Genomic DNA, 27914 nt, shown 5'->3' with positions numbered 1-27914 from the left:
TTCAAATGACGCACTGATTTTTTGCACATTGGCCATTGTTTTATTTCTTTTCACGTTTTTTTATCCCATCAAAAAAATCTCTTTCCACAAAGAGTGTAAAATGTGCCAAAAAGACAACATTTTAACTTGGAAGGAAAGTCATTGATCGAAAATAAAGCAAACACATCTGACCAAAAAGGAAAACTTTATGAAATCGCTGTACAACAGAAAAGGCATGCAAATGATATATTAAAGGTTCGTAACAGAGCTAATCCCATAAACAGAGCATGCAAACATATGGTAATTAAATGTTGCAGAGGTTTAAGAGATCAAAGTGAAAGAAATCTTTGGACATAGTGTGAAAGGTTCCTTTCTGAAGATCTTCCCTGTCTGAAGATATCATCTTATGCAACAAATGTTGCTAAACATTGGGCTATAAAAAGGCTGTAAGAATGTAAGCTAGCTTTAAGCACTAAGGGCCAGCACAAACTTCTTTCTTCCTGATAAAACTGTAAATTAAGAACCATAAAATTAGTTACTAGTGATATGTAGTAAGTAGAGCTCCTAGGAAAAGTAAACAAGTAAGAAGAAGGTTTAATTTTTTTCTATTTAAATTTCACTTTCAGCAGGGACAATTTTAGGCTTGCATTTTTTTGCAGTGCTTAATTTCTAAATAAAACGTGCCGGTGCCCAAAGCTCTCCTCTGAAACGCGAGTCTTCTGTAATGAAATGTAGGTGCACAAAATGCTAAAGCAGTGAAATCCTGAAGTGATCTCAGGCCTCTTTAACCCATTTACAGCTACTCCCTGCTACTTCGTCCTCCCTTTCTGCTTTCTCCGTTTGTGACACTTTTTTCGTTTTTTTCTTCCTCCGTCTTTCCCATATGTCAGTGGTTCCCAACCTGTGTTCCGCGGACCCCCAGGGGTCCGTGAAACATTCCCAGGGGGTCCGCAGGCCTGGGCGGGAGGAAGGCAATTCTCCTCTGACAAACACTTGCATTTTTTGTAATATTGATTGCTTCCCTTGAACAGTTTTTAAAGCAGTGCAAACTTTCTCCAGCTTTCAAAAGTGTCGAGATTACTCTAGTGATTAATGTCCTTGCTGGAGAGAGACCTGAGTTTTGTCTAGTGGCAGTTTTGACTCAAAGGTAGCACAGATGGTTAATATGCCTGCTGCAAAGAACATGCATCAGGCAAAGAACAGTATTTATGTGCATAGCACAGTGAGTGACTGCTTTTGTTTCTTTTCTTACTGTGCAGTACATAAGTTACAATCATAATGTAGCACAGTGAGCTATGAATTGCCATTAAGGAACTGCATGCAAACTGCAAGACACAAATTAGAAAGTTATTTTTGTCCCTAGACTTTCATTTTTCTTGCGCTGCTAAAAAAAAGTTTGATTGCATAGAAATACATTCTTATTATTAAAGTCAACGATAACCACTGTGCTGTGTTCTGAATCCTGAGTTTGTGCTTCTCCAGACCAAGCACTCTTAGAAAATGCCTGCCAGTGTGGATGACGTGAATCCTACACCTTGTTTTCCCCTGTAAAGTGCTCTGACTCCCAACAGTGGAATGAGAGGTGCTATAAAACAAATGAATTACATGTGAAAGAGAGGCTATGGAGAGATGAAAGGCCCTTATGGTTTTACTTCTTTTCCCCACCACATACTTAGGTGAAAAAACTTTCTCAGATCTATATACCTAAAGATAAAAACAGGAATCGCTTGGGAAATGTTGAATCTGACCTGAGGATTCAGCTTTCCTAAATAAAACTAAACATTGAGAAGTTAGTCGCCGAGATGCAGTGCCAACCTCCCCATTAAAATGTTTTAATTTTGCATACTTTTTCAATATAAAATAATTATATTGTTAGTAATTTGAGTGTTTGTTTGGTGTGCACTTATTTGTGTATTTTTTGCAAATTACTGTTTTAATGTTTGAAATTTAAATCGTACAAGTTGCTTGGGGGTCCCCGACTTTCAGTAATGTCTCAGTGGGGGTCCTCAGGAGTCAAAAGGTTGGGAACCACTGCCATATGTGTCTTTTGCTCACAGTAAATGACTGAGGCAGAAAAATAAGTACCGAAAGGAGTACTACTACCCCACATCGAAAACCACCAGCTGAAAATAAGCACTTATTTTTTTTGTACATTGGGCATTGTTTTATTTCTTTTCACATGTCTTTATATGTCATCAAGAAAGATTCTTTCAGCAAAAATCATTAAACGTGCCAAAAAGGCAACATTTTTATTCGGTAGAAAAGGCAGTGATCTACAATAAAGCCAATACATCTCACAAAGAAAAAGTTAAACGTTATAAAATCTCTGTACACCACCAAAAGCTTAAGCTCACAATTTCAATATTTAGCAAAAGTAAGAAAAACAACAACAGATAACATAATCTACAGACCTGTTTACTGGAGCAGGGTTACAGCGAAGGTAAACTGAGAGAAAAAAATGCTCTGCAAACAAATAGGGCAGCTTTGCCAAACACGAGCAGATAGCCAAGAAAAAAAAAGTCCCACAAAGACCAAACAAACACAGCAAAGCGTAATTAAACAGTAGTTGGTCACTGCTTCCAAACAGGAAAAAGGAGGGACGAAGAGGCAGAACTGACCACTAGCCAGCAGGGCATTTTAATGGACACTGAAACAAACAAATTAAATTGCTTTAAACCCACAGTATTAGCATACTTAAAAGTATACACAAGGTAGAACACTTACGCTCGACCTAAAAACAGTAAAAATATAAACAAACTACATTTCCCATGAGGCTTTGAACCATGCCCCCTTCACAGTTAACCAATAGTATATGTACATAACCTACAAAACCGTGAAGCACCATCTTGACTACTTCTTTCTTTGCTGCTCTCTCTTTTTTTGTATTTTATGTGATATATATATGCTATTGTGAGTAATTGTACGTGCCTCTGTACTGTCGATCTACTAGCGCTGTATTGTTGTCACAGTTTCTGCGAACGCTCCGCATTATAAGTTCATTGCATGACCGCTGTTTGGTCCATTTTCCTTTGACTCTTAAGGTGCGTGTTGCGCCTTTAATTTCACATTTAATGTCACATACTTCTTTTTTTAATTGTATTATCCCATTGTAATATATACCTCTTTTGCGCTTCTGTGCAACCGCGTATTGGGTGGCAGTCCCTCCTGGGAACGAGGAGGCGTGTCTAGCCCAGTTGGGCTATGCACGCATATCTTTTGGAAGTTTGCTGACGCATCTTTCTCTTGCACTCAGTAACTTCACTGGAAACAGTCATAGGCTGAATGTGCAGGCAAATGAGAGACTTTGGGGTGATTTTGTTAGAAAAATCTGAGGGCTTTTCTGATTTAGTAATGATTTATGATCATTGGCAGTGTTGTTTAGTTGCACCTTTAATGGGAGAGGGGAGAATTTGATTATTGACTGTTCTGATTACTAACCGTCTGCAAGGTTTGTAAGTTTCATTACCCATCATTTTGCGATTAGTGATAATTTACCCCAGAGTATTTTGCTTAATTTTACCACCACATATCTACCAATTCTAACCTCAAGTACATTCTAACATATAGTAGATAATATCCAGGTCGCCACTACTAATGGATATTCTCTGTGATAATTCCATCGCAGAAAATATCCATTCTTGGATATTGAGGCTTTTAAAGTTTGCTTAAATGAGATAAATGAAACTGAGAAAATTCTATTGGCCCTCCAGACTATCGCTAGAGGGGTTAAGAGCGGCCTATTGGATGGTAGGAGGTGTCCAACTAATGAGAAGAGAGGGTTGTTCGACTTTGCTTGCACTAAAGCGCATAGGAGTCTAAAAGCTGTACTGCACAAATCCTCGTTGTGTTTATGAAATCAGGGCTGCCAGGAAGAACTATAAGCTAGCATTGAAACAGCGGAAGTACAGCCTAAGAGAGAAAGCTGGGAGTCGCTAGTAGAGGCCAGTTATAATAAGGACAATGTTGCATTTTGGCGTGCAATTAATTCCCCCTTCCTGAATGAGGTAGAATAGCCACAGCTGAAAATTGAAAATTGCTAATAGTGAATTAGAGTAGGTGTCCCACCTCTCTAGCATCTATTTAATCTCTGGCAAGGGCTCGGCCGATTCTGACATATCTATTAGCTGCAATGCTAGCTCATCCCATTGTTCAATCAATTTATCTTTCACCCAAGATGAAGTTATGAAGGTCTTAAATGCAAGTAAGGGGGCAAAAGCTCTGGGTCCTGACGGCATCCTAGTGGACCTTTTAAAAGCCAACATTACACTGTGGGGGCCATTAATTACAAAGGTCATAGAAGCCTGTTGTTGGGTAGGTTTCCCAGGATCCTGGTCAGAGTCTTTCATTGTCCCTATCTCTAAAAAAGGGAGAACGACCCGGTTCAGCCTGCTACCGACCAATTTCATTATTTAATTCCGTGGTCAATGTAGTGTGACATATTCTTGTAGACAGACTGCAGGTTTGGGCTGATGACAAGAGCATTTTATTTGACTTACAGTGCAGATTCCGGCCTGGAGTGGAAACTATTGAGTATTTAAAAATGTTAATTGAGAAATACTGCCAGATTAGAAAGGGGAGCCTGTTCTTAGTCTCTGTAGATCAGTGGTTCCCAACCTGTGGTCCGCGGACCACCAGGGGTCCGTGACACATTCCCAGGGGGTCCGCAGGCCTGGGCGGGAGGAAGGCAATTCTCCTCTGACAAACACTTGCATTTTTTGTAATATTGATTGCTTCCCTTGAACAGTTTTTAAAGCAGTGAAAACTTTCTCCAGCTTTCAAAAGTGTCAAGATTACTCTAGTGATTCATGTCCTTGCTAGAGAGAGACCTGAGTTTTGTCTAATGGCAGTTTCGACTCAAAGGTAGCACAGGTGGTTAATATGCCTGCTGCAAAGAACGTGTATCAGGCAAAGAACAGTATTTATGTGCATAGCACAGTGAGTGACTGCTTTTGTTTATTTTCTTACTGTGCAGTACATAAGTTACAATCATAATGTAGCACAGTGAGCTATGAATTGCCATTAAGGAACTGCATGCAAACTGCAAGGCACAAATTAGAAAGTTATTTTTGTCCCTAGACTTTCATTTTTCTTGCGCTGCTAAAAAAAGGTTTGATTGCATAGAAATACATTCTTATTATTAAAGTCAACGCTAACCACTGTGCTGTGTTCTGAATCCTGAGTTTGTGCTTCTCCAGACCAAGCACTCTTAGAAAATGCCTGCCAGTGTGGATGACGTGAATCCTACACCTTGTTTTCCCCTGTAAAGTGCTCTGACTCCCTACAGTGGAATGAGAGGTGCTATAAAACAAATTAATTACATGTGAAAGAGAGGCTATGGAGAGATGAGAGGCCCTTATGGTTTTATTTCTTTTCCCCACCACATACTTATGTGAAAAAACTTTCTCAGATCTATATACCTAAAGATAAAAACAGGAATCGCTTGGGAAATGTTGAATCTGATGTGAGGATTCAGCTTTCCTAAATAAAACTAAACATTGAGAAGTTAGTCGCCGAGATGCAGTGCCAACCTCCCCATTAAAATGTTTTAATTTTGCATACTTTTTCAATATAAAATAATTATATTGTTAGTAATTTGAGTGTTTGTTTGGTGTGCACTTATTTGTGTATTTTTTGCAAATTACTGTTTTAATGTTTGAAATTTAAATCGTACAAGTTGCTTGGGGGTCCCCATTTTTCAGTAATGTCTCAGTGGGGGTCCTCAGGAGTCAAAAGGTTGGGAACCACTGCTGTAGATCTTTCATCTGCTTATCCATGATAAGTTGTGATCTATTATGTTGGGCCCTGGAGTAGACCCCCGCCTATTGTACAGTTTCTCAGGTAACTTTACCAGGGTTGTAGGTTGAGGGTGCGATATGAGATGAAGGGAGAATGTACTAGGGAATTCAGCATGGCGAAGAGGCAAGGCAGGGCTGTGTTCTAGAACCCTTCCTCTTTACTTTATATGAAACAGCTTGGGAAGGGTGCTGGTCGAACAATATAAATGTCTTCCCCAAATTGGACACTGCCCTCCTTTATGGCCCGCACACCTGTGGCTGTGCAACAGTTGCTAACCCACTTTGTTTCTTATATGGAGAAATTAGTACTGTTAGTTAATAAGAACAAGACTTTCTCTATGACATGCGGGAAAAGAATCTCGAAGACACACAATTTGATGATTGATGGCACCAAGGTTTGAAACACCAAGACTTTCTTGTATTTGGGTATTGCGTTTGACGAAAAGGGTTTGTAGACACAAGCCATATGTACTAGGAAGCTACACTTTCGGAAAGCCACCATGGCCTTCCTTGATTTTGCCCATAAAATTGGGAAGAGGTCTCCTGTGGAATTATTGACTATCTATAAGGCAAAGTGTCTGTCCACAGCCCTATATGGGGCGGACTTGTGGGGGCATTCAAACAGCATGCCATGCAATTGGTTGAAAACCCATTTTTAAGGAATGTTTTTTCATTGCCGTCTAGTAACTCTTCGTACGTTTTTCATGTGGAGCTAGCCCTTTCTTTCATTACTGATATTGTAAGATACAGCCAATAATATTGTGGCATAAGATATGGACCTCTGAGCACACATGTTTGAATCGCGAAGGCATTAAGGGACTGTCTCAAATCTGGCATGGTGTGAAATATATAAAAAAAATTATGGGTGACCCGGGACACCCAGAATCTTTTGATGAACCAGAATCCATGGAGCGGGTTGCAAGAAAGAATGCACAAAATGAGTGTTTTGCTCTACTAGAGGAAGTAAGATTGTCTGCTGAGCTGTTAAAGCCAACTGCTCTCTAAAATCAGATGATGTCAGTAACACACGCTATGCAACCTTATTTAAAACAGGTGAATAATGCTCAACATAGATATGTATTAACACATTTCAGACTGGAGATATTTCATCGTCTGATGAGTTTCCCTAAGATCAATGTTGGTCTCTTATCTTAGACAAATATCCTTGTGAGGGGCGTAGCCACATGGGTGACCAAGATGGCTGCGCAGCTGTGAAACTCCGCCACTGATTGCCCTAAATTGCCACAGGGAATCTAGACACTGAGCAGCATCAGCAGTTTAATTCATGGCACAATGAGCCCCTGAGTCCTGTGTTGCCGCTGGGCGAGCTTGGCGTTCTGGCGGATATGTCCCGTCGTGATTGTACATGGCCTGTGGCCCAGCCTGCCTCTGTAGCCCCACGGTGACAGGGACTACGGGTGAGCCTGAGGCCGTGAGGCTACTGAGTCTCCTGCCGACATGCCAGGACCTACGGCCCACTAACCATATCCGAATGAGCCCAGAGGAGAGGGTGGTGCTGTGGGGGTGGCAGCGAGCTGCTGTCCGGAGCGCAGCCCCCACTAATCCAGTGGTAAGGGCAGCATTGTTGATTGACTTGGACCTGCGGAACGTCATCCATCGAGGCTGACGGTGAGGCTGCAGAGCGAGGAGCGTGCCCGATGACATCAGCGGCGATGGTGACACCCTCTGTGCTTCACGGATCAATCAATCAATCAATCACGTAATTTATAAAGCGTGCTACTCACCTGTCAGTGTCTCAAGGCGCTGGGGAAAGGGGAGCTACTAGTCGAATAGCCATGTCTTGAGGCGTTTCCTGAAAGTCAGGAGGTCCTGAGTCTGACGTAGGTGGAGCGGTAGGGAGTTTGAGGTCTTGGCGGCGAGGTGAGAGAAGGATCTTCCTCCGGCAGTGGTGCAGCGAATGCAGGGGACGGAGGCAAGGGCGAGGCTTGCGGAGTGGAGCTGGCGGACGGGAGTGTGGAAGGTGAGTCTGTCGTTGAGGTAGGCCGGACCTGTGTTGTGGAGGGCCTTGTGTGCGAGGGTGAGTAGTTTGAAGGTAATCCTCTTCGATAAGGGTAGCCAGTGTAGGTCTCTGAGGCGGGCAGAGATGTGGTCGCGGCATGGGACGTCGAGGATGAGTCGGGCGGAGGCGTTTTGGATACGTTGCATTTTCGTTTGTAGTTTGGCCGTGGTTCCTGCATAGAGTGCGTTGCTGCAGTCCAGTCGGCTGCTGACCAGTGAGTGGGTGACTGTCTTTCTGGTTTCGATGGGAATCCACTTGAAAATCTTGCGGAGCATGCGAAGGGTGTTGTAGCAGGAAGAGGAGACTGCGTTGACCTGCTGAGTCATGCTGAGTGCTGAGTCCAAGATGATTTCCAGGTTTCGTACTTGGGTGGTGGGTGTGGGTGCGGCTCCTAGGGAGCTAGGCCACCAGGAGTCGTTCCAAGCAGAGGGGTTGCTGCCGAAGATGAGGATCTCTGTTTTGTCTGTGTTTAACTTGAGGCGGCTTGATTCCATCCAGTTGGCGATGGCGTGAAGTCCATTATGGAGGTTGTTTCATGCGGTTGTAGGGTCTTTCGTGAGGGAGACGATCAGGTGGGTGTCTTCTGCGTAGGATACTATGTTGATATTGTGGGATCGTGCGATTCTGGCGAGAGGAGCCATGTAAACGTTGAAAAGTGTTGGGCTGAGTGAGGATCCCTGGGGGACGCCACAGATGGTTTTGGAGGATTCAAACAGGTAAGGCGGAAGGCGGACTCTCTGGGTTCTGCCGGAAAGGAATGAAGAGATCCAGTCGAGGGCCTTGCTGTGGATCCCGGCATGTTCGAAGGGGGTGGTGACAAACGGTGTTGAAGGCTGCAGAGAGGTCCAGGAGGATGAGCGCTGCGGTTTCGTCAAGCATGGTCCTGATGTCATCTGTAGCAGCAATGAGTGCGGTCTCAGTGCTGTAGTTCTTGCGAAATCCGGATTGGGAGGTATCGAGCGCTTTCCTATCTTCCAGGAAGTGGGATAGTTGGCTGTTCACAATTTTCTCAATGACCTTCGCTGGCAAGAGGAGGAGGGAGATGGGCCGTAGTTTTTGGGGTCATCTGGGTCCACCTTGGGTTTCTTCAACACGGCGTTGACATCGGCGTGTTTCCAGCTCTCCGGGAAGGTGGCTGTCTCGAAGGAGCTGCTGATGATGGCGCGGAAGTGGGGGGGTGATGATGTCGCTGGCTTTGTTGAAGATCTGGTGTGGGCATGGGTCAAGGGGGGAGCCGGAGTGGATGGAGGCCATGGTGTGGATGGTGTCTTCATTGTTGATGTGGGTCCAGGCGCATAGAGGGTTGATGTTGCTCGGTGCGTTGGGTTCGTGGCTGTCTGTGGTTGGCTGGTGGATCTGGGGTTTGAAGCTGTTGTGGATGTCTTCGATCTTTCACCGGAAGTAAGTGGCGAGGGAGTTGCAGAGCTCCTGTGATGGCGGGGATTTGTAGGAGCAGGGCCTAGGGTTAGAGAGTTCTTTGATGATGCCGAAGAGCTCTCTGTTGTTGTGAGCGTTGATGTCTATGCAGCTTTTGTAGTAGGTTCTTTTGGTGGTGTGGCTCAGCTGGTGATGTTTGCAGATGGCAATCTTGAGGGCGATGTGGTTGGATTCGGTAGGTACAAGGTGCCAGGTCTTCTCCATTCTTCGGCATTCCCGTTTGGAGGCCTGTAGGTCGGGGTGAACCAGCTGGCCTTGGATCTGTGGTGGTTGTCAGAGGGTTGTTTGAGTGGCGCGAGGATGTTGGCCCAGTCGTCTATCCATTGATACAGGTTGGTGGCGGCTGAGTTGGGGTCCCGGGTCCTAGGAGGAGGTGCCTGGGCGAGGGTGGAGATCAGCTGTTCTGTCAAGATTCTGTTCCAATAGGGGCGGGGGGTTGAGTGGTGAGGTGGTGAGTGACCGTCTTATGGAAGGAGAAGTGGATGCAGCGATGGTCGGTCCAGTGGAGTTCGGTGGTGTGGCTGAAGGAGACGTGGTTGCTGGCTGAGAAGACAGGGTCGAGTGTGTGTCCTGCGGTGTAGGTGGGCGACGTGACGAGTTGCTTGAGGCCGAGGTTGGCGAGTAGGTTGGTGGTGTTGATGTTGTTGTTGTTTTCTAGATGGAAGTTCAGGTCGCCGAGGAGGATGTAGTCAGTTGAGGCGAGGGCTTGGGCGCTGATGATGTCGGCGATGTCGTCGCAGAAGTGAGGTCGGGGGCCCGGGGATCTGTAGACCAGTGTTCCTCTGAGGGTGGTGTTTTGAAATGGAGGTGCCCGGCGGAGTTGATGGTGTCGTGGGAGCTGGTGGAGACTCTGATGGTGCTTTTGTGGACTATGGATAGGATAGGGTGGGGGTCATTGAAGCCTGGTGCGGATTAGGCGATGTGCTCGGCTGGGGGGCGCTTGGTGGGGGAGGTGTATAAATACATCATTGTGGCCACTACCAGGTGGTTTTTTGGGCCCACTTTGGGACTTCGAAGTGCTGCCCTCAATCCCCATCACCAAAGCGGGTGTATGGACTGAAACACCCAACCTGCACAATCTCATTGATCACGACCATACACAATTGCTTTGCACTGGACTCCAGTGGCCTTGCCCTGCGGTTTATTAACTGTTGGTCTAGCTCTGCTTTTCCCATTTAGAGTGGAGAAGGCGCAGGTCTGTCCCACCAGCGGCAGTCCCCGTTGGGGCATCAAAGTGCCCGTATTTCTTGCAGTCGTCACTTACCTCCATGCACAGGATTCCACACCACTGTACGTGTTGCTGGAATATCTGCCTTTTGAGGGGCAAGTGGGGCCCCGTCCGGTACCGCACTTAGTCAGCCTCGCCAGTTCATCATGTGTCGTGGAACTCAAAGCAGCGCAAGCTGCCATTCAAACACACCAGAGATCCAGAAAGCAAGGACAGCAATGAGTGTGCAGGGGTTGTGCTGCTGAGTCACTTGGTGGCGAATCCCCTTCGGACACGACCACCATCATGACAGAGTTGCAATCTGGCTTTAGGGCCATTGATGCTCGCCTAGACACCCTAACAACTCGCATAGATCGTATAGGAGAAAGATTAGATCGCTAAAAACAGCGCCTAGATGGGGCTGAAGATCGCATCTCGATGCTGGAGGATGATGTTGGCTGTGTGCGGAAACCACTGGTAAAAGTGGAAAAGATCTTAAAAACGGTTGCAATAAAAAACAAAGACCTCGTGGCACGACCTGGACGGAACAACCTACGCATTATCGGCCTGGCAGAGACCACGGACACTGGACACATGGATCATTTTATCAAACATCTCATCAATCTGTTTGGAGAGGACACATTTTCTTCTACTCTCTCCATGCAGCGGGCGCATAGGTCCCTGGGCCCCAGGCCACTGTGTGTCATAGCATGTTTGCTTAATTTTTGTGATCGCGAAACTGCCCTGAGGTTGGCGCGTGAGGCTGGGACAGTCACTTTTCAGGCTATGCATATTGCGTTCTTTCCTGATTATTCCATGGCCGTACCAGGTGCCTACCACAAATTCAGTGACACCAAGGCCACACTTCACAAACTGGACTCATGTTTGCTATGTTATATCTGGCTACGAGTGCAGGTGAATGGTAAAGCTCAATTTTTACAAAAACTCGGAGGGCATGATGGCATTCTGTGAACTATACAGGAAAAACAAGTCGCAGAGATGGGGTCCAGGTGTCCCCTAACATACCGTTACAGCTGTCCTAGGGGTCTGACCAGGCTACTTTGGACTGATTGTAATGGCGGAGACATTGCCATTTATCCACCAGATGGGCCCCGAAACTGTTGCATAGATTACATTGCAGGAACTTGGACTAACTACCTCCATGCTAGTTTTTCACAGCACCATGAATACTTCAGACATATCCGCACATAGGGAGAGGGTCTGTAGAGTTGCCATCCCCCCAGCCGTGTATCGCCCATACGTTGATTACCGTATTGTGTTATGCCTTTGTTTACACGGATATTGTTTTGCAGCTTTTTGCGATGAGCTGCGCCCCTTTATCACAGACTACTTTGACTTCAACAAGGGTTCAGTGTTGACACAGGCAGTTCTCTGGGAAGCCTTTAAAGGTTCATTAAGGGGCATTGTAATATCTAAACATTCTGGGGTTTTGAAAACAATTCGCAGTTCGCTTACCCGGATTGAACATGATCCCCAATCCATCTATGACCCTGACTCCATTTTTCAAAATGGCCCTTAGTTGGCCAAACAACATCTGCTACTCGAGGATTTCAGGGAAACCGAAGAGCGTAAAGTACTGTTCCTGGGAAAATACACCAAGACATGACAATAACGTGAGGGGGAAAGACCTGGTTGCCCCCTCCTCCGATGCAGTTCTCACATCCCAGAGCTGATAAACAGTACCGGTACTAGGCTTATGGACAATATAGAGATTTTGCAAGAACTGCTCCTTTTCTGCACAGCACTATACAACATGCGGCGATCATGTGAGGTACCAGCTCTAGATGAATATCTCTCCGAGATTGCAATGGTCTGGCTATCTCGCCCCCAACAACAATTACTTAGCGAACTCATCGCTTGTGAAGTCATCATCCAAGCGATTGATGCCCTGGCAGGTTCCAAGTCCCCTAGACTGAATGGTCTTACGGGCTCTTTTTTTAATAAAAAGTATAGACAATTACTTGCTTCTCAACTCCTGGAGATGTACGCGGAATCTTTGGAGGCTGGCAGTCTCCCCCATCCCTGCGCGAAGCAGTAATAAGATTGCTCCTTAAGCCCGGTAAAGACCCACCACATTGCGCATTTTACCGCCGGCTTTCCCTGATAAATTTTGATACAAAAATGTTGGCAAAAATATTGGCACAAAGCTTGTCCCAACTGGGTGATAAAATTATGGGGCTCATTCCGAGCCCGGCGGGCGGCGGGCGCTGCCCGCCGGGCGGGAACCGCCCAAAGACCGCACTGCGGTCAAATGACGGCGGGGGTCAATTTGACTTTCCCGCTGGGCCGGCGGGCGATCTCCAGAAGATTGCCCGCCGGCCCAGCGGGAAAGCCCCTGCAACGAGGAAGCCGGCTCCGAATGGAGCCAGGGGAGTTGCAGGGGTGCGACGGGTGCAGTAGCACCCCTCGCGATTTTCACTGTCTGCATAGCAGACAGTGAAAATCATGGTGGGGCCCTGTTAGGGGGCCCCTGCACTGCCCATGCCAGTGGCATGGGCAGTGCAGGGGCCCCCAGGGGCCCCACGACACCCGTTCCGCCATCCTGTTCCTGGCGGGTTTTACCGCCAAGAACAGGATGGCGGGAAGGGGGTCAGAATCCCCATGGCGGCGCTGAGGATTCCCTGGGCCAGGGGAAAACCGGCGGGAAACCGCCGGTTCCCCTTTTCTGACCGTGGCTTTACCGCCGCGGTCAGAATGGCCCTGGAAGCACCGCCAGCCTGTTGGCGGTGCTTCCATGGTCCCCGGCCCTGGCGGTTTGAAACCGCCAGGGTCGGAATGACCACCTATATCTCCACTGCAGTCAGGTTTTGTACCTGGGTGTTCCACTTTTCACAACTTGCGTGCCATTTTTGCTGTAATCCACAGAATCTCACCCATGGTGCCTTTAGCGGTTGCCCTTATCGACACTTAGTTGGTGCTTGATTCCCTGGAGTGGTAATTCCTGCTGGCAGTCCTACATAAGCTCGGCATCCCTTGCGGTTTTGTATCTCTGATACAACTTTTGTATACATGGCCGCAGGCTCACATTCGAACCAATGGCTCAATTTTTCGCCCTGTTTGATATTACAAGAGGGACAAGACAGGGTTCCCCCCATCACCTATTCTTTTAATCTTGGCTATGGATCCTTTGAGTTGCCTCCTCAGTGAAAAGCATCTCCAATGTGGACTGCAGTTCTGCACTGGTCCCCTTCTTCTTTCTTCGCAGATTACATTTTACTCTTCGTTTGACATCCTGCAGAAAATATGACCCCTCTCATACAGATGTCACCAGATTTTATGTATTCTCTGGACTTTGTATTAATTGGGGGAAGACCGAGTTGTTTTCCCTCACTGATTTAACAGGTCCACTTCCATGTCCTTAGCCTCTGCTAAGAAGGAACAAATAGTTCTTTGACCAATGGCCCTACGATGGACCTCTTAACCTCCCAGATTGAGCGATGGTGTTGTCTCCTGCTCTCTGTGGCGGGACCCATCACCATTATTAAGATGGGGGTACTCCCATGTTTTTTGTACCTATTTTGGAATATTACGATTCCTCTCACTAATGCTTTTTTTTTTGTGACCGTCTGATATGGGCTGGCCGTCAACCCAGTGTGGGTTGGGAAACATTGGTACTGCCTTATGACATAGGTGGATTGGGTGTCCCTCATTTTCAGCTTTACTATTTAGCTGCTCAGTGTCAATATTCGCATCACTGGTTCCACCCGGACACTTGCCTCCCCTACGCCAACCTCTATTCTGCATCAATTACTTTGGTGAACAATCAGTGGCTAGCCCCCACATAGGATAAATTAGTACAACGTACACTCTTACATCATGAGCTACATACATTTGGTGACTTATTTCCAGAGGGTCATGCCCTGTCTCATGGAGATGACTTTCAATTTGCTAATGCTACATTGCTTGATTACTTTGCATTTCGCTGTATACATAGCGCATTGCGCACCCAAGTCCCCACATATCCCCTCGCCCCAAATGATTTTTCTCCTTTGACTTTAGTAATCAATAATCATGAGGGAAGAAGGCTATTATCTACATGATATCATAGTTAAAAAGGGCTGCTGCCAGCTTGTGACTCAAGGCTGATGGAGAGATGGGAGCGGGATTTAGGACTCCAGCTGTTTGATAAGATATGGAACTTTTGCTGTACTCAAACCAAGCTGATTTCCCCCAATCATGAGCACAAAATATACAAAACAAATTCCTTAGATGCACTTACTTCTCGGCCAGTACTTTGGCCAATTTTGTCACATGACATGGAACTGTGTACATATTGGCACATATTGGAGGGCTGCGTTCACGCAATTATCCACCATGATCGGCATCACAATAATAAAGACTTCTTTAATGGCCCTAAAGTGCTATGTAGCTGAGATGTCACCGGAGTACAACGCTTTGTGGCAATAGCCCTACTGCTGGCTATGAGGGAAATTGCCTGGCACTGGGGTAGCAAATGCTGCCCATCCATGACCAACTGTATAAGCAGTTTGAGATACTACGACACTAGTGAGGTTTATGCATCTCTTTTACCTTCCACTTCTAGGCCACAGGACATCTGGCAACCTCTTAGAAATTACTTGGCACTGCAGGAAAGTTCCGATGATGACTGAATGAAGTCACAGCCACACCTATTCATCCACCTGGCCTTCTTCCGACCAGGATGTTTGCAATACTTCACTATGACTCTAACCTCGGATGCCTCTGATGTTGCAATGCAATACTTATTGTTCCTTACCCTCGCTGCTATTATAACATAATGCCGTGCCCACCAGTGGAAAGGAAAAAATCATTGGGTCCCCATTCAAATATTTCACAATTACTCTATTAAATAGACAATGTTTAAATATGCCTACACTCTTTTAAACATTGCCATTTATTTCTGTTATTGTTTTAAAAATGCAATCAAATACTTGATGCTAAACATTCTGTTCTGGTCAGGCAGGCTTTACTAATGTGTAAAAGTATCCGCAGTGTGATTAATAGACGTGAGGGTGGGGCTTTTGAAGAGTATTTGGCGTCCCTTCCCACTGGCAATGGCAAAACATGCTAGTGAAGGCCCAACACAGAGCGGTTTACTGCTGCTCATTTGTTTAGCTTAAAACAAAGCCCTGGTATTAGCACAGAGCCTGGCACCTGCCCCCTCCCTTCAGATCACTCGAGGACCACCTAAGGGGGGCACGCCCCCCAGTCTGAAGACCCCTGCTCCATATTCTTGAAAGTTTATTATCATGTGCGCGCTGATCTGATGCAATGATAGGGTCCATCGTTACCACAGGCAGTTATGGTGATGAGATGGTGTTTTTTGTTTATGTTTATTACAAAATGATAAATAAAGTTTAAAAAAAGAAAAGAAAAATATCCTTGTGATCGCATGTCGAGCTAAAGCACATTCCATGTAGTTGGATTTTGTACAATGTCGGCCTGTCCATTTGTTTTTACAATCTTTGCCATCTGTTTTTATTTGCAATGTTTTGTCTAAATTTTTATGGACCATGATAAAACAGAGAAAGTTTATTTAGCCCCAATAGGTATGTTTTTAAGTGTGTTTGTTACACTTTTATTGTGACTCTTAGAGATAAGATGATGATGATGATATTATGAGTCTGTTTTTTAAACTGTTTAAAGTTAATATTGTTTATGCTTTTATGATTTTATACGCAAAATCGAATACAACTTGTTTTGATTGATTGGTATGCTGAATGGATACTAGAAACGGGTGTAAATTAGCACCTCAAAGTGCCATGTTTTCAAAGTCCCATAATACAATGCCATATTCACATTCACATGATAGGCACTATTACATACACACAAAAGGCATGTAATGTGCCATTTCAACACGAAGGGGGTTATTACAACTTTGGAGGAGGTGTTAATCTGTCCCAAAAGTGACGGTAAAGTGACAGATATACCACCAGCTGTATTACGAGTCCATTATATCCTATGGAACTCGTAATACGGCTGGTGGTATATCCGTCACTTTTGGGACGGATTAACACCTCCTCCAAAGTTGTAATAACCCCCTATGTTGTGAACTTTAGTGTGATATATTAAAAATAGTGCTTTAAAGTTGGTCCCAATTTAAAACAAATGCTGATGACCTAGATCAAACAGTTGACAGTGCATATATGGGATCCAGATGTGTTTTGAGGCAATCTTGCCACCCTCAGTACAGAAGCTAAGTGCTGAGCTAGATATTCATTCAGACCTGAGATTAACCACTGAAGTGTTTGCAGCATGGCTAGTGGGCTCATCTCTTGCCTCGATTAAATATTATTGGGGGGAAACCACTTACAACAATGTAGGTCCAGTCTGATTCTAGGCCAGCCAGTAAAGTACAGGCTGGGCAGACGTTGTCTACACAAGCCCATTTCCTTGGCAAAGCACTGTAGGGCACGGAGAATACAGAGGGCAGACGTGTGCTAGCCCAGATTTAGCATCAACAGACAAGACTGATGGGAGGAAGAAAGAGCAAGCACTGTAGCAGCCCCAGCCAAACACCATGCCAGGCCTGTGGTGGTGGAGGTGAAGACCCAGAGCAGTAGCAACAAGTCTGGCGGAGATGTAAATCATCCACAGATTAAATGAAAAACAAACATTACAAATTCTGCTGGGTAAAACTGTGGGGTAACAACAGTAAAAACTGTGCTGTAACTAGTAACACGTAGCTACATACTGAATCCAAGTTTCCGGGATGATATTGGCAAGTTTAACTCTCCTCACAGAGGTGACTGGTGATCTTTAAAAGTTGTGATATGTAATAGTTAGTCTGACTTTTTTCGAGGAGTGTCCTACCCTGTCTGTTAACAAGAAACAGTGTTAAAAAAGTTGAAATATTACATTTGATGTCAAAACTTTGCATAACTTTACCACAATACTGTAGGCTTTAAGAAAGCAATTGTGATTTTTCCCGGTACTTTCATGGGGTGCCAAGCAAGCACCCCATGAAAGGACTGTTGTACCCTAAGGTAATTTTGAGAAAATAGTGTAACAATTGTGCATTTTTCAGGACAATTTCTGAAAAGCCATATGTGACAGAAGCTGTTCATAAAATGTAATGTTACATGGTTTCTTGTTCACCATGGTATCCAGTTATACTTCTACATTTCACTTAATTTCATTTTTCCAACCAGCTTCCTCCAGGTACATTCTCAATCATTTGCTGTGACTAAGAATCTCCTTGGGAGGTTTTGGGAGAAAAAAATGAAACAAATTCTCCAATCTCAGGTACTCACATACACTGAGTGAAAATACGCTCATCCATGTGAGCATCCAACTTGCACCCAGTGAGACTGTTCACCAAGATGCAAGACTTGGATCAAATTAGTAAGTCTGATCCTCAAGGTGCAACATTCATATCAAATGAGTAAGACTGTGCATTAATTTGTGAGACTTGCATAAATTGGGTGTGGTTATGTTCCAAAAAGTGCAAGTTGCGAGCACCTAATGAGGCTTTTCTCCAAAGTGACTTCTCTAATGTATCTGACTCACGCCCAATACTAGAGACTGTGCAGCAAATTGTGAAACATACACCAAGTGCAAGATACTGTGTGCCAAGCTGAGGAAATTCAGGGTCATTAGCTTGAAACTAAAAAGTAGCAGGTTACCTTTTCAAGAGCCCGCCTGGCAACAGGATAGCCACATATTTGTATCTTGAATGTGGTGGTAATGGTAAACGGGTGGCCTGGGAGTGTAATGTGTCGTGTGGGCCATTTACTTTCGGAGAACAGTTGTCAACAGTTATTCAGTCAATAGATGTGTAGGCTTCTAGAGAACCATTTTAGGTGTGTTCCGTGGTTCTCAAAACTGGGATACCTGGAAATCAGACATTTCTTGTTCAAGGCTTGCAGGGCATCACAAGTGTAAGAAATTCTAAACTTTGAAAGTCTTTACCAAATTTCAGATATTTCTGGACACTCTCAAAACTCACCATGGGTGAGTTCTCAAACCCCATTAGGATGGAGACAGATAGGAAGGCTGCGGTACAAACTATAATGCAAATTTCAGGGGCACCAGCTTGACAGAAAGTCACTATTCCAAAGAGGATCATTTGCACTTTTATATATTTTTGTTGTTATTCTCCATGGACTATTGAATACACTCAATTGCTATAATTTTACTTTAAAAAGGCGGCTTCTGACATGCCAGAGCAGGAACTCATACAATCTTCACTTGCCATCATGTTACAGATCTTGTTCCATTGCTGAAGACTTAACTTCAGTAGTCAGGGAAGCCGTCCTCTTAGGCAGAAGAATATTCCAGATGGAGGGAGGTAGAGCACAAATACTTTCATGTGTTGAAGACAGTACAAGTCCTGCAGGTGAACCTCACGGTTAAGCGTAGCTCCAACTAGATGATGAGCTTCATTCAAAAACTACTCCTTGGGGCAGATAGCCCAACTCACTGTTATGTTCATTAGTTGGCAGACTGAAAACCAATGTCTGCTGGAAATTGATGTTGACACCAGCTTTACAGCCAGACAGATACAAAATAAATAAATCAATAAGTTCTTTAGTTGGTGGGTTTGTGTTAAGGGTAGAAGGGCAAGATGTCATAAGAACCCCTCTTGATGAGGTGAGGATCGTCACATACAGTACAGATGCTCCTCTAGAGAGTAGCCATAGCAGTCTAACCATAATACATGGACACCGTTGAAGGGTAAGGTGGAATTGCAGTGGGGAAACACAGTTAAAAGTATCCATTGCAGGAGGCAGGAATGTCAGATGTGAACCAAATTCAACACACATGCAGACAATAACCTGCACAGCAATATACACATGCTGTCTCCCTTTTCTCTTTTTACTCTCTATCTCTCTCTGGCTTTTGTTGATAACAGTGGCCTTTACACAGATATATCAACAAACCCCCTTCCCAGGAGTAAAAACAAAGTTGTATCCCTAAACCTTAAATCACACTGCCCTATCCACGCAATGATCCTTAGTTTCATAAATTTCACTTCTGACTTTCAGCACCTCTGCTATCCAGTCGGTTCACTTCAGTCCTGACCTTCAGTGTTTCATATTATTCCAACCTTGAACAAAGTACCTTACTTGCAGCGTCGTTTGCTATTCTTTTAAGCAATACACAGTTGTGTCAATCACCCTCAGTACTGACTTGCATTTGTTACAGCTGTTTTTCTCCAAAACATTAGCACACAGTTTCCCTGTTTCACACACTGTTTCACACACACAGTTATTTCTATGCACTCTCTGAAATGTAGCATGGACTGCTCCTTAGGGAAAGACCACACATTTCTGTAAGTGAACCACTTGTAGACCTACAGCTCTCTATTTCACTCCAGTCCTGTTTGTAAGACATGCTGCTCACTTGATAGGTGCAGTAAACCCATCTCTTATCTTTCTCCTTCTCTCACTCCTGACACACAGAAATGCAATGATCTGCTCATACACTCACAGCTGCCACCACGCTGTTCCACAACTGATGGAAAGATGTGTCCATTACTCCTCTATAGTCACAACCTGTGTGTGTGTGATCGATATATATATATATATATATATATATATATATGTATATATATATATATATATATATATATATGTATATATATATATATATATTCACTGAAAAAAAACAAAGGTAACAGGGACTTTATAGTTAGGTTCTGAATTTACTCGTACAAAAACCATTGAAACTCAGGAGTTATAGTTATAGTTAATTCAAGTAACTATAACTCGCGCCCTGAGGTAACTATGACGCACGCCCTTTCCATGCACAGTTTTCTTATCAATAATTTTATTGCAAATGTTGCAGTGATAATATCAAAGATGCCATAGAAGGTGTCATCAATGATATAATATGTGAAGTAATTAGCTGTACATGGCGAAGGAGCGAGTTTAAGTTATCCTTTAAACACGACTACAGCCTGAACCGCTGGACAGAATTACACCAAATTTGGCAGAAAGCTAGCTTTCGGTACACAGATTGAAATTTCTGTTATTTGGTGTATATCCATTCAGTAGTTTACAAGAAATTAAGGAAAATCCAAATTTGTATATCTCTGGCTGCAAACAAATTGCGAATATTCGAAAATGTTTGCTAATGCACGCAGGAATAGAAGCGCTGTAATTGGCTGGGCACAACCTGACTAGAAAGTTGCGGCTGCCATTTTATGTCATGGAAGAGGGTCCCTAGGGCTGAAAACAGAAATTATAAGTGATATAAGGGGACAGAGTGGAGGTACACTGGCCCCAGGGGTGTGATATAGGCGTGTTTTAGGGTCAAATGAAGGGTTTAAAATGTTTTTTCTTCACCAGGCACTGCTGAATTTCTATGGTTTTGTACGAGTAAATTTAAAACCTAACTATACCGTCCCTTTAACATTTGTTTTTTTCAGCGGATATATATAAATTGAAAATGAAAAGTAATACAGTTTTACATAAGTGAGCCAATTTAAAGTGTCGCACCATAAGCGTGAGCACGAAGGAGCACACAAAAGGAAACAGAAGTTTGCTTGCAGTCAAACGTATTGGCAGTTATGCAATTATCGATGTAACAGGGTTGATGTCATGCAAAGCGCTCAAATACTGCCCAGCGAGATCGTGCTGCGTAGGAAAGAAAAAGAAAAAGTAGTCTAGAAACCATGCGGAAAACATGGAGCGTCGTATGTTTTCAATAGTTGGCCAGTGAGCTCGAGGAGGGCTAAACACTGGAAAAGGCATGACATATGCATGTCTTTCACAAATTAAATCAAGCAATTTTTTAAAGACAAGCCCACAAACCAATGAAACTGATGGGCGTGCGGTGGGCATGGTTAAAAGCCCACAGCGAGATTACAGCAGACTAGAGCTCTTGCGCGCTTGACCCTAAAAAGGGAATACTGGACAAAAGCAAATGTACAGAAACTCGGCAAAGAGTGTACTAGGAGTGTTTTCCTTGAAATGCTGACTTAATTTTCAAATGTCCCACTTTGTACCCCTCCCTTCAGGAAACCAGGCATGAGGTGCAACACGTGTTGTTAACAGCAGCACAGAGACAATAGGACACGGAGCTGGGTGGGGCCTGTATATATGAGCAAAATAACAGTGAAGATATTAAACACACATGATATCCACTGCCTAGCTTAGAGGAAGCCTCTGGTATGCATTGCTGCTTTTTAGACAGCAGAACAGCCCCCATGCTGCTCACAATGTGAGGGACTTGTTTATGTAGGAGCAGCAGCAGCTCTTCCTGTAAGTTATGTCACAGAGGCTGAGCCACAGGAGGCATGATCTGTTTCATTTAATCAATAGATACCCCGTATCTCTGGCTCTTCAGAACAACATTTTTTAAAACAAGCATTTGCAAAGCCCATAGGTCACGGCAGTACTGGAGCTCTTGGCTTTGTCAATGTCAACGTCCTTCAGCAATGTTATATAGCAGTATTATAACACTTTTTACCCTGACTTTCAGCCATGGTGAAGAGCAGCCATGCCGCCATGCAACACGGCTAAAAGTCATTGACAAAGCCAATAGCCCTCGCCAAGACCTATTGGCTTTGCCAATGGCTGTTTATTTAACTTGTACAGAGAGGGAAAATCACATTGACGAGAGTCCTTGTGGCTGTGTGTAAAGTCATTGTAATTTGTAACCTCTGAGGCAGTTAAGAATGCTTTTCTCACAACACTTCAACTGTAATGCAGTATGTACCATTTGATTCAGTGAGACAGGAGGACCTCGCCTGGCAGTACTCGCTGAACTTTTCTTATTGGAGCAGGGTTGTAGGAGGCTGGCTTGGCTTATAATGGGTACCTTGTGGTACTTACACTCTGTGCCAGGTCCAGTTATCCCTCATTAGTAGAATAGAGGTGTTTCTACCAGCTTAGGCCGATAGAAGGTAGCTATGGCAAAGCAGCTTAGGCTGAACTAGAAGATATGCAAAGCTCCTTCTATACCACTTATATCATATAGCACAATATCATAAGAAAACACAATACTCAGAGTTACTAAAAATAAAGGTACTTTATTTTTATGACCATATGCCAAAAGTATCTCAGTGAGTAGCCTCAGTTAGAAGTTAAGTAATATACACAAGTTATATGTACACAAACCCAAAACAGATAAGTAATAGTAAGAAAAGTAATGCAAACAGTGTAGAATTACAATAGGATGCAATAGGTGAACATAGGTCTAGGGGCAACACAAACCATATACTCCAAAAGTGGAATGTGAATCACAAATGCGCCCCAGACCTAAGGGAGCTTGTAGAGGGTCAGTGGGACTGTCTGTAAGGAAACAGGGTGTCCAAGATACCACACCCCAAGACCCTGAAAAGTATGAATAAAGTACCCCTACTACCCCAATAGGACACAATAGTCGTGATAGGGGGATTCATCAAGAACCACAAACACCAGCAAAGCACTGAAGACAGATTCCTGAACCTGAGGACCTGCAAGGCAAGGGGACCAAGTCCAAGAGTCGCGAAAGTGTCCGGGGGGAGCAGGAGCCCATGAAACCCCGCATGAAGGTGCAAGAAGGCTGCCTCTGGGTGGAAGAAGCCAAGGATTCTGCAACAACGAAAAGAGCTAGGAACTTCTCCTTTGGATGAAAGATGTCTCACGGCGTGCTGAATGTTGCAGAAGTGTTTCCACGCAGAAATACCACGAACAAGCCTTGCTAGTTGCAAGGGTCGCAGTAGAGGTTTTTGGGTGCTGCTGGGGACCAGGAAGGACCGGGAAGGACCAGGATGTCGCCCCCTGGAGGAGGAAACAGAGGGGGAGCAACTCAGAGAGCCCCCACAGAAGCAGGCAGCACCTGCAGAAGTACCAGAGCAGGCACTTAGAAGATTTGTGAATGAGAGTCAACTCCGAGTCACAAAGAAGGGTCCCACGATGTTGGAGTCCAACTCAGAGTGTTGAATACTGCAGGACGGAGTGCTGGGGACCCAGGCTAGGCGGTGCACAAAGGAATCCTTGGAGAAGTGCACAGAAGACGGAGCAGCTGCAAATCACGCAGCACACAGGTTTGCAGTCTAGCGTGGGGAGGCAAGGACTTACCTCCACCAAACTTGGACTGAAGGATCACTGGACTGTGGGGGTCACTTGGATATAGCTCCTGTGTTCCAGGTGTCACGCTCGTTGAGATGAGAGGGGACCCAGAGGACTGGTGATGCAAAAGTTTGGTGCCTGCGTTAGCAGGGGGAAGACTCCGTCATCCCACAGGAGATTTCTTCAGGATTTCTATTGCAGGGTGAAGGCAGACAGCCCTCAGAGCATGCACCACCAGGAAGCAGTTGAGAAAGCCAGCAGGATTAGGCGCTACAATGTTGCTGGTTGTCGTCTTGCTACTTTGTTGCGGTTTTGCAGGCGTCCTGGAGCAGTCAGCGTTCGATCCTTGGCAGAAGTCGAAGAGGGAAGTGCAGAGGAACTGGTGAGCTCTTGCATTCGTTATCTGAAGAATACCCCAGAGGAGAGACCCTAAATAGCCAGGTTTGGATACCAAGAAAGGAGGGTTGGCTACCAAGAGAGGTAAGAGCCTATCAGAGGGGGTCTCTGATGTCACCTGCTGGCACTGGCCACTCAGAGCAGTCCAGTGTGCCCCCAACACTTCTGTTTCCAAGATGGCAGAGGTCTGGGACACACTGGAGGAGCTCTGGGCACCTCCCCTGGGAGGTACTGGTCAAGGGAGTGGTCACTCCCCTTTCCTTTGTCCAGTTTCGTGCCAGAGCAGGGCTGGGGGATCCCTGAACCGGTGTAGACTGGCTTATGCAGAGATGGGCACATCTGTGCCCATCAAAGCATTTCCAGAGGCTGGGGGAGGCTACTCCTCCCCAGCCCTTCACACCTATTTCCAAAGGGAGAGGGTGTAACATTCTCTCTCAGAGGAAATCCTTTGTTCTGCCTTCCTAGGCTGGGGCTGCCCAGACCCCAGGAGGGCAGAATCCTGTCTGAGGGGTTGGCAGCAGCAGAAGCTGCAGTGGAAACCCCGGAAAGGCAGTTTGGCAGTACCCGGGTTCTGTGCTAGAGACCCGGGGGATCATGGAATTGTCTCCCCAATACCTAACAATTCCATGATCTTAGACATGTTACATGGCCATATTCAGAGTAACCATTGTCACGCTATACATAGGTAGTGACCTATGTATAGTGCACACGTGTAATGGTGTCCCCGCACTCACAAAGTCCGGGGAATTTGCCCTGAACGATGTGGGGCCACCTTGGCTAGTGCCAGGGTGCCCACACACTAAGTAACTTGGCACCCAACCTTCACTAAGTGAGGGTTAGACATATAGGTGACTTATAAGTTACTTCTGTGCAGTGAAAAATGGCTGTGAAATAACGTGGATGTTATTTCACTCAGGCTGCAGTGGCAGGCCTGTGTAAGAATTGTCTGAGCTCCCTATGGATGGCAAAATAAATGCTGCAGCCCATAGGGATCTCCTGGAACCCCAATACCATGGGTACGTAAGTACCATATACAAGGGAATTATATGGGTGTACCAGTGTGCCAATAAGAATTGATAAAATTAGTCACTAGCCTCCAGTGATAATTTTAGAAAGCAGAGAGAGCATAAACACTGAGGTTCTGGTTAGCAGAGCCTCAGTGACACAGTTAGGCACCACACAGGGAACACATATAGGCCACAAACATATGAGCACTGGGCTCCTGGCTAGCAGGATCCCAGTGACACATATCAAACATACTGACAACATAGGGTTTTCACTATGAGCACTGGGCCCCGGTTAGCAGGATCCCAGTGAGACAGTAAAAACACCCTGACATATACTCACAAACAGGCCAAAAGTGGGGGTAACAAGGCTAGAAAGAGGCTACCTTCCTACAAGGGTCAAGAATGATTTGCATATGGCTGGTTCTAAACTGAGGTGACATGGTGTGAAAATAATGATTGACTGCGATGCAGTTTAGAGTAATTACCAGGGGCTGAGATTATTTCAAGCATTCCATCCATCATATCCTTCAATATACTTGTATATCCTGCAGGATGGCACATACAGCTAAATAGTCACTCCTGACATATGCAGTGACCGGTATGTCACAAGGATGAATTATGGGAATGTTGGCTCAGCATTTCATTCTTCCGAGATCAGTATATTTACTACCATGCTATTGGTTAATACTAAATGACACCTGTTATTTGCACTACTTTGGCACGAAGCATTGTATAAAAATAAGTAATTTGTTACAACAATTGTATTGTGTCCTCAGTATGTTTTTAAAAATGCAAAAAACGATAAGTCCAATTTCAATTAAAGAAAAAAATAAGTTCACAGAGTGTCGCAACCTGCTGGAGTTGGTCTGCTGACTACTAGCTTTTTCTAGGCCAATATCACACAGGTTTTTTTGGGTTCTTTTTAAGAAACCGTACACTGTAAACATTAAAGAATGCATGTGATAAATGCAAACCATTTATAATCATTACAAATCGCAAAACATCAGCTAGATTTGCCGGTTTACGTTTCCAAGGCCTCCTGTCCATATTTTACGTTGTCTCCCAAACGCGCCCACCCACCCTCTCCTGGTGTGTATTATCGCGCTCTGCAAATTCAGCACGTTTTAAAATACTCACCGCTGAATAAAAAAAATTATAGCTATCGCGTCAAGAATTTTCAATTCTATTAAGGACACGGAGGCGAGGATTATGCTTTCTCTTTCTTTACTGACTTAAACAGCAGCCAATCAAATACAAGTAACAGAAAAAACTACATCACCCAGGATGCCTAACATCCTGTCACATGGTCCAATCACCATCCATGTCCTCTGCTATGAGTCCTTTGACCTATGAAGTCACTTCCTCTTTCTTTGTTCATAACAGATAAGATCAACTTGAAAACAAAACTTCTTACGCCATCCCGAAATCCGGAGTCATGAACTTCTTCTCCTTACTGAAGAACCGAATCTTGGATAGCTCCATGCCGGAGAAACAAACGGTTAGAACATTAAAACCCAAACTTCCTTGAGGTTACGAATTTCAGGTGTTCTTCTGATCAGAAGCTGTAACAACAAACAGGTAGGTAATATCCCAATAAAATAGACATTGTCTCAAACTTTATAATTGACAATAAATGGGAGGGTTAAATGACAATATATAATAAGATATGCACAATAATTGATATTCAATATTCAATGTATATGTAAGGGGGGGATAATCCTCGCCTCCGTGTCCTTAATAGAATTGAAAATTCTTGACGCGATAGCTAGAAATGTTTTTACTCTATGTCAGGACCAGAGGCTCCGATTATGCTAGTTTAAAGCTGTTCCATCACCACACTAGCTACATCCAATACCGGTTTATGATAAAACTTACGAAAATTATTTTCTGAAGACCAATCTGCCGCTTTCATTATGTCCTATAAACGAGAACCTAAGGCAAATGATTTTGAAGCCATAGCCCCTCTAGCAGAATGGGCCCCAAATACAGAGGTGTCAATACCTGTTTCACTCATCAGCCATCTCATCCATCTAGCTAAAGTAGCTGAGGAAACTGGTTTAAAAGGTTTTTGCAAAGCAATTAACAATTGACCTTTAACATCCTGTCGAAATTCTTCTGTGACAACTTCATAATCTTTTAAACACTGAACAACACATAATTTCGAATTTGCAGTATAAACTGGATAGGATACTGACCTGCAATTTGTTTTAGTTCTTCTTGTCACTGAAAAGGAGACTCCTTCTGGTGAAAAAGTTCTACCTGCTAAATCTAAGGCTCTGACGTCAGAAACTCTTTTGCAAGAGATAAGGCATAAAATAATGGTCAGTTTAGCTGAAAGTTGCTTGCGAGACAAATACCTGTTGGCAGGCCAAGAATCTAGGAATTTTAAAATAATATTAACATCCCATAACACAGTATATTTAGCTTGAGGGGGGTTTGAAAGACTAAATGAAGAGCACTGGGGAACCAAGGCTGTGGTCTCCAAAACTGAGGCACCAGAACAATCTTTGTTTTCTGTCTCCGCACTTGAGACCGAACTCTGGCAATCATCAGAAAAGGAGGAAATGCATAACCTCGAAATTGGGACCAGTCCTGAAGAAAGGCATCTGTTTTAATGCATAAAGGTCTGGACGCCATCTGTAAAATTTTTGAATTTGGCAATTGAGCCGTGAGGAAAACAGGTCCACTTCGCAATTGCCCCATTCCTTGACTATCTGAGCAAAAATCAGAGGATCCAACTTCCAGTCGCTGGAGTCTGATAGGTATCTGGAATTCCAGTCTGCTATGATATTCTGGTCCCCAGGCAGGTATTCCGCTATGACTACTAAACGCTGAGTTAGGCAATAATGCCAGAAGTCCTTGGCAATCTCTGCCAGGATTCTGGACTTCGTGCCTCCCAATTTGTTGACATACCTCACTGCTGATACATTGTCCATCCGTAATAGTATGCAACAATCTGTTTTCTGTGGGGAGAGGCTCTTTATGGCAAAAGTTCCAGGCAATTGATGTGAAGGGATTGTTCCCATTCTGACCATCTGCCCCCCGTCACTAGGGAGTTGCAGCGAGCTCCCC

Source organism: Pleurodeles waltl, chromosome 3_1 (assembly GCF_031143425.1).
Source record: "Pleurodeles waltl isolate 20211129_DDA chromosome 3_1, aPleWal1.hap1.20221129, whole genome shotgun sequence".
In the NCBI taxonomy this organism is placed as follows: Eukaryota; Metazoa; Chordata; class Amphibia; order Caudata; family Salamandridae; genus Pleurodeles; species Pleurodeles waltl.
Note: the sequence above shows the minus strand (reverse complement) of the source record.